Raw genomic sequence first — 7,801 nt, 5'->3', positions numbered from 1 at the left:
AAAATCCAGTTATACTCCTAAACATTTTAAGATTACTATCTTTTTCTCCACTTAGAATAGATAATAATAAAATTAAACAGCAAGCAATTAAAATAAATTTCAATTATAAACCCCCAACTCATTTTCTTACAAAGTTTTTTTAACAGGGAAATTCTACTTTACTGATGGTATTAGCAAATTACAGAATTTAATGAATACCTTTGCAGTGAACTTCTGAACCTATTTTAATATTCTCCATAGAAAATAAATCAAAGCCCCCAGTGACTGATCACTATCAGAGCAAAATTTCCTATGAAAGCATAACATCAGTTTCATGAAATAATTGGGACTATCTCTTGGGATTTAATATAATTAAACTAAGTAATGCTAAGATATAACAAACTTAACAAAATTATAACTGTAAACTGAATTCATATATCCTACTACTTTTTGATGCATGTCAGCACTCCAGCATGTATTCTAGTACAGTGTTTTTCTTGGAACACCCATTGAAACTCCTGCGTGATACGTATTCTGTTATCCTGCAGTAGATCAGCCTGTTCAGTTGCTTTAAGGACATTTTTCTTGGATGTTTCCTGAACTTCCCCTCCCAAAAGAAATTCATCCAAAATAAAATAGGCCTTCTCAAAATTAAAGATGATGTCAAGTTCACACACACTGCCAAAATACTTGTCAAGTAATTCCACATAACGATGGATTATTTCCAGGGTAATTAGTTCATTGTCCTGATCCTCAATAGCACAGTAAAAATACAGACTAGCATATCTTTGTAAACAATCTTCAGATCTCGCCACTCAAGGAAGCTGCACATTTTAGGTTTCCTTGCTAAAACGGTTTGAACAAGTTCTTTTGTGATCTTTTTCTTCTCTTTGTCTGACAGTGGTACATACCATTTCTGCAGTCGAAGCTTTCCCTGACGACTAAAAAGCAACATAAACTGCATGGCAGCCGCGGGCTGCGGACGCGGCGTAGCTCGGTCGGAGGCGGCGGCGGCGGTGGCGGCAGCGGCCGAAGGGGAGCCCCTATCGCTGAGCTGAGGAAGAGAAGCCGTGTTGCTGTGGGGAGGGGAGCCGCTAGGTGGACGGAAATACCTCTTAAAACTAACAAGGAACCAGGAAATATCAATTCAGCAGCTACAAGATGGTGCAAAGAAAAACAATATAACAATAATAGGTGTCAATAGAGCAGCAAGACACAGTACAAATGATATAAAAAAAGGCCTATTTCGCAAAAATACTGTCAGAAAATTCCCCAAGCTTGGGGAAAGAACCTGACATACATATAAGCAATGCAAATAGAACTCCACACTGCCATAATCACAATAAATCTACACTTACACACATAATAATCAAGATCTCTCAGTGAGCAAATGAGGAGAACATTACAAGGTGATAGAGAGACGATACAGATAACCTACAAGAGAAAGCCCATCAGAACCATACCAGATTTCTCAACACAAACCATCAAATCATGAAGAGCTCAGAGTGAAGTATCTCAAGACCTGAAAGAAAATAACTTCAACCCAGAATAAGGCACCCTGCAAAACTATGTATCAAATTCATTGGCAAAATAAGATCCTTCCACAACAAAGAACAACTAAAGAAATTCATGAGCACAAAACCAGGTTATAAACAGTACTGAGAGATAGTGTATAAATAGACAAAAACAAAACAGAACAAAAAATCCCCACAACACACAGACACAAAGACACAGACACACAGACACACAGACACATACACACACACAAACACACACTCACACACTCATTTTCAAGAACATCAAAAAAATACCAGGAAACAAAGCAAGTAATTAAAAAGGGAAGATCTATGGAACTCATGGCAGGAAAATAACCTGACAAAGATAATCCGATACATATCAGTTATAACCATCAATGTAAATGGCCTCAATTCAGCTATTAAAAGAAACAGACTAGTCGAATGGATTAAGAAATAAAATCCAACAATAAGCTGCATTCACGAATCACATTTAATGCAAAAGTAAATTCGCAGACTAAAAGTCAAAGAATAGAAGACAATTTGCCGTGCCACAAAAATCAGAAAAAAGCAGGGGTAGCTATCCTGGTTTCTGACAATATTAATTTCAAACCAAAAATCATTCAAAGAAATAAAGGAAGTTGCTACATACTTAAGAGGAAGAGATAACAATTATGAATATATATGCATCCAATGTAGGAGCAACTACTTAAATCAGACAAATTTTAACAGACGTGAAAAATCAAATGAGCAATAGGACAATATAATGGGGAGGTTTAACATGCCACTGTCACAAAGAGATAGATCACCTAGGCAAAAAATCAGCAAAGGAATAACAGAGCGAAACCAAACTTGTGAAGAAATGGGCTTTCTAAACATTTATGGAGTGTTTTACCGAGGAACAACAGAATACACATTCTTCGTAGCTGCTCATGGGATATTCTCCAAAATAGACCATATGCTAGCACACAGAGCACTCAAATAAATGTAAATTGAAATTATCCCATGCATACTATTTATTGATGACCATGCAATAAAAGTGGAGATTACTGACAAAAAACTAGAAAAGCAACATAAACACATGGAAATTAAATAACAAATTCCTAAATAACCAGTGAGTCACAGATGAAAGTAAGAAAGAAATTTTAAAAAAAGTACAAATCAAATGAAAATGCAGATACAACCAACCAAAACCTTTGGGATGCAATAAGAGCTGTCTTAAGAGGAAAATTTATAGGGGCAAATTCACACATTATGACAACCTAATAAGCCCAAATAAACAATCTTATGCTGCACCTCAAGCTTTTAGAAAAGAAGAGAAAGTCAAGATCCAACCCAAAAAAGACAGGAAATTAAACAATTAGAGCCTAAAATAAAGCATTGGAGATGTAAAAAACAATACAAACAATAAATAAATCAAAGAATTGGTTCTCTGAAAAACCTAATAAAAAAAACTAAAGAAAAAACCCCAAATTCATGCAATGAAGAATAAAAAGGAGACTGGTTGTGGTGGCATGTGCCTGTAATCCCAGCTTTTGGGAGGCTATGAACAGGTGGATCACTACCAGTGTGATCTAGTAGTGAGATCCTGAGCACCCTGTAGACCCTTCCCTAAAATACAAAACAAAAACAAAAACAAAAAATGAATAAAGAGGGCTAAGTCACTACAGACCTTAGAGAAATTCGGAAGATCATCAATATCTATTTCTGAAATATTTACTCTCACAGGATGGAAAACAGAGGAAATGGACAGATTCCTGGATACATATCAAATGCCAAAGCTGAGTTAAGAAAATTTAGAAACTCTTAATAACCCCATATTGAGAAACAAAATTGAAAAATATAATAAAAAACCTACAAAATAGAAAGTCTAGGCTCAATGGATTCAAAGAATTCTATAAGAAATTTAGAGGAGATTTAATGCCAAGTTTTCTCAAACTCTTCAAGGAAATACAAAGGGAAGCAATTATCCAAAACTCATTCCTTGGTGCAAACATTCCTCTGATACTAAAGCCAGAGAAGGAGCCAACCAAGGAAGAGAATTACAGAACAAGCTCCTCAATGAATATAGATGTAAAAATACTCAATAAAATGCTAACAAACAAAATGCAGCAAATCGTCAAGAAGATTATACATTGTGACCAAGTGGGCTTCATCCCAGTAATGCAGTGATGGTTCAACACATGCAAATCAGTAAATGTAATACACCACATCAATAGGACCAAGAACAAAACCACACGATCATCTAGATAGATGCAGAAAAACCTTTTGACAAAGTCCAACACTCATTCATGATAAAAATCACAGACAATCAGAATAGATGGTCTATATCTCAAACTGATAAAAGCTGTGTATGTGAAACCAACAGCCAAGATCATGTTAAATTGACAAAAAAATAAAGGCCTTCTCTTTAAAATCAAGAAAAACTGGAAGAGAAAGTGGGAGGAACTCTTGAGGACATAGGAGTAGGCAAAGAGTTCATGGACAGAAATAAAATTGCACGGGAAACAATTGAAAGAATTAACAATTGGGACGTGCTCTTACTAAGAAGTTTTTTCACATCAAAAGAAATTACCAACAAAGTGAAAAGGTAACCCACAAGTTTGGAAAAAATCATGACAAATAAGTACTCAGACAAAGGTCTGCTCTCTAGAATCTATAAAGAACTAAAAAACACTAGAGCCCCATAATTTAAAGACCCAATCCAGAAATGGGCATCCAAGATGAACACACACTTCTCAGAGGAAGAAATTAAAGAAGTGAATAAATATATGAAAAAATGCTCCACACCACTAGCCATCCATGAAATGCAAATAAAAACAACATAGAGATATCATCTCACCCCAGAAAAAATGGTTATCATAAAGAAATCACCCAACAACAAATGTTGGAGAGGCTGTGGGGAAAAAAGAACCCTTCTCCACTGCTGGTGGGAATGTAGACTGGTGCAACTGTTATGGAAATCAGTATGGAGACTCCTTAGAAAAGTTGGACTGGAAATCCCCTTTAAACCAGCTATTCCTCTACTGGGAATTTTCCCAGAGGATCTGAAAACATCATATCATAGTGATATATGTGTGCCTACGTTTATAGCAGCACAATTTGTGATAGCCAAATCTTGGAAACAACCAAGATGCACATCACCTGAGGAATGGTTGAAAAAGATATGGTATTTTTACACAATGGAGTATTACTCAGCTATTAAGAATGATAAACTGCAAGCCTTTATATTGAAGTGGATGCCACTTGAAGATCTACTCATAAGTGAAATAAACCAGACACACATTTGTAAATATTGTATAGTCTCCCTAGTATAAGAACTCAAAAGAAGAAATACAAGTAGAAAGATATAATACAAGTAAAAGGAAAGCTGGATCTCAGGGACTAACTAATCAAGAGAGGGAAAGGAGAAGAGCTAGGAAACATAACAATGTCAAGTCATACAGTTATATGTAGAAGATGGGCAAGGCAATGATCCTGGGAATCTTCAGATTTTTTAATCTGGCAGTTAATTGGAAAGATTCTCACCCTGACTAACTATATATACTGATACCTGTGAATTAAGCTACTGCACTACAGATGGTAATTTGTAATAGTAGTTTCATGCTTGGAGTGCCTGTCATTCTGGTCTTCTGAATATGGGCTGCTTGTCATGACATGCCAGTTGCTGCTATGATGTCTCTCATGTAGGTGGATGTTCAAGAAGAAGGGAGTGGTGAATGAAAGCAAGAGACAGGAAAAGGAATATTGTGGAACTGTCCTGCTTCAAGGTTGTATATGGTGAGATTTTTGGACTTATGTATAAACATAAGAAGTATATAATTCTTTATGCCTATTTTAAAAATATATTCTAATTTTAAATGTTTTTTTATCATATTCTGTAGGGACTTAAAGTTCAACATATCAATACTTGATGAATAATACCTGTTCCATATTATGCCTAAGATGTTTGATATGCAGACAGATAGTGAGGTTAAGCTTAACAGCCTAAGTTGCATGGTAATAACAATAAGCTTGTCTTCTGGATGGTTAATAACCTAAGTTTGCAGACCAAAATCAGAGAAAAAGGAGGGCTGCAAGGAAAGCCAACATTTTGGTCCTAACCTTCTAAGGTCAATTAAGACTCAAGACATATGAGAACTTGTACTGTAATGTCATGTAACTCAGTAGTGTCCCAAATTTTCTGATCAAGGAGATTATGGGGTCAAAGAGAAAAGTGATCGATGATGTAGAGAGTGCCTAAGGAGAGTCACATGGAGAGAAAACATTCTCTCAGGTTTTCACAGAGAGCAGATTGGCCAAGCAATGGCCATGATTCATCCACATGGCTGACACTGACAAAGGTTCTACAATCTGAGGTACAGGATCTCAGGATAAATCCTGAGGGGATTTCACTGACCTTATCAGACCCAAAAGTTACAACTCTTGTTGTATAGGTCCTGCTTTACTTTGGTCTTAACCATCCAGCAGAAAAGTATAAAAATGAAATATATGAAGTAAAGCCATGCTGCTATGTTGAGCTGTAGGGGACTCAGGTCAACAATTTCTGACATTGCTGTTCAAGCCGAAGACCCAATATTACGGGCTACTGGACTCTTTTAGAATATTTTGCTGAGTTTACACACCTATAATATTCAAATAACAGAACTTAACAAAAAAGGGTATACAGATGAATGTCCATTTTGTATCTGTGTATTCAAAGTGGTTAGGATAGATATATAGTTACATTCTCTTAATGAGTAGAATGATTTCTTCTAATAGTGTTTGTAAATAGGATATCATGTCCGCATCTTGCATAGCAATTAACCACTAGGAAGAATGTATGCAATGTGTTAATTATTGAAACTGTCCTACCAATTTGGTTTGAAACTGTCTTATTGCTATTTGTTTATCAATAAAATTATGGGAAAAAATAAAATAAAATAAATAAATAAATAAATAAAAGAAGAAAAAGAGAAGGATGTCCACTATCTCTACTCCTGTTCAATATAGTTCTGAGAACATTAGCCAGAACAGTTAGTCAAGGGAGAAATAAAAGGAATAAGGATTGGAAAAAAGAAGTAAAATTAACATTATTTGCAGATAACGTGATACTTCAAATAGAGGATAACAAACATTCCATTAAGGGTCTTGTAGATTAAATCACCAGAGTCATCAATGTTCCAAGATACCAACTCAACACACAAAAATCAGTAGCATCTTTGTACACAAACAATGAATGCATTGAGAAAGAAATTAGGGAAACCACTCCTTTCACAATAACATAAAAAAAAATGGAACAGGCATTTTCCAACAATTGTTGATATGCTAAACTTTAAATCCCTACTGAATATGAAAAAAAACCCCGGAAAAATAAAAAAAATAAACAGTTACACAGAAAGTTAGAAATAACCATGTACAACATTATAGCAGGACAGTCCTATGACATTTTTTCCTTGTCTCTTGCTTTCTTTTATTACCTTTTCCTTTTTTAAAAAACCAAACATTTACTTGAGAGTATAGAAGAAATTGGTATGACATTAGAAGGAATATGCATTAAAAGACCAGAATGACAGGCATTCCAAGCATGGCCCTAGTATTATACATTGCTATACTCGGTGAAGTAGCTTAGTTCACAGGTATTAGCATATATAGTTAGTCAGGATGAGAATCCTACCTGCTAGTTTCAAAAACCTGATGAAGATTCTCAGGATCATTGCCTTAGCCATATTGTGTACATAAATGTATGGTTTTGCCTCTGCTATGTTTCCTAGCTTTTCTCCTTGCCCTCTATTTGTTGTTTAATCCTTAAGTTCTCACTTTCCATTTAGTTGTGTTATAGCCTTCAAATTCTTATTTCTTCTTTTGAGTTCTTACACTAGGAGACATTGGGAAAATACCTGTTCCATGTTATGTCTAAGGCTTTGATATTCAGACAGATAGTGATGGTAAGCTCAACTGCCTATGTTATAGAGTAATAATATCATTAAGCTTCTCTTCTGGAGGGTTAACAACTTAATTTTGCAGACCAAAAAGTTAGAGAAAAAGAAGAGCTACAAGGATAGCCAACATTTTGGCTCTAGCCTTCTCTAGTCTTTCAAGGTCAGTGAGGACTCAGGACATAAGAGTACCTGTTGTGCCAAAGGAGAGACACCTATAGTGAAAACATTCTCTCAGGATTTCACAGAAAGCAAATTGGTCAAACAATGGTTGTGACTCATCCAGATGGCTGACACTGACAAAAGATCTAAAAGCTGCTGTACATGATTTCGGGGTAAATGCTGAGGGGATTTGACTGATCTTGTCAGACACAAATGTTGCATTTTTTT

The 7,801-nt window shown here is 35.5% G+C and overlaps 1 pseudogene; it reads right to left on the bottom strand.

Annotated features, from left to right (window-relative positions):
• Positions 1-422: 422 nt before the first annotated feature.
• On the bottom strand, positions 423-1,016 carry LOC101593147 (annotated as a pseudogene).
• Between the last annotated feature and the right edge of the window lie 6,785 nt (positions 1,017-7,801).

The sequence above is a fragment of the Octodon degus genome, unplaced genomic scaffold (assembly GCF_000260255.1).
Source record: "Octodon degus isolate 3935 unplaced genomic scaffold, OctDeg1.0 scaffold00023, whole genome shotgun sequence".
Taxonomy (NCBI): Eukaryota; Metazoa; Chordata; class Mammalia; order Rodentia; family Octodontidae; genus Octodon; species Octodon degus.
Note: the sequence above shows the minus strand (reverse complement) of the source record. Positions and strands in the feature narration are given on the sequence as shown.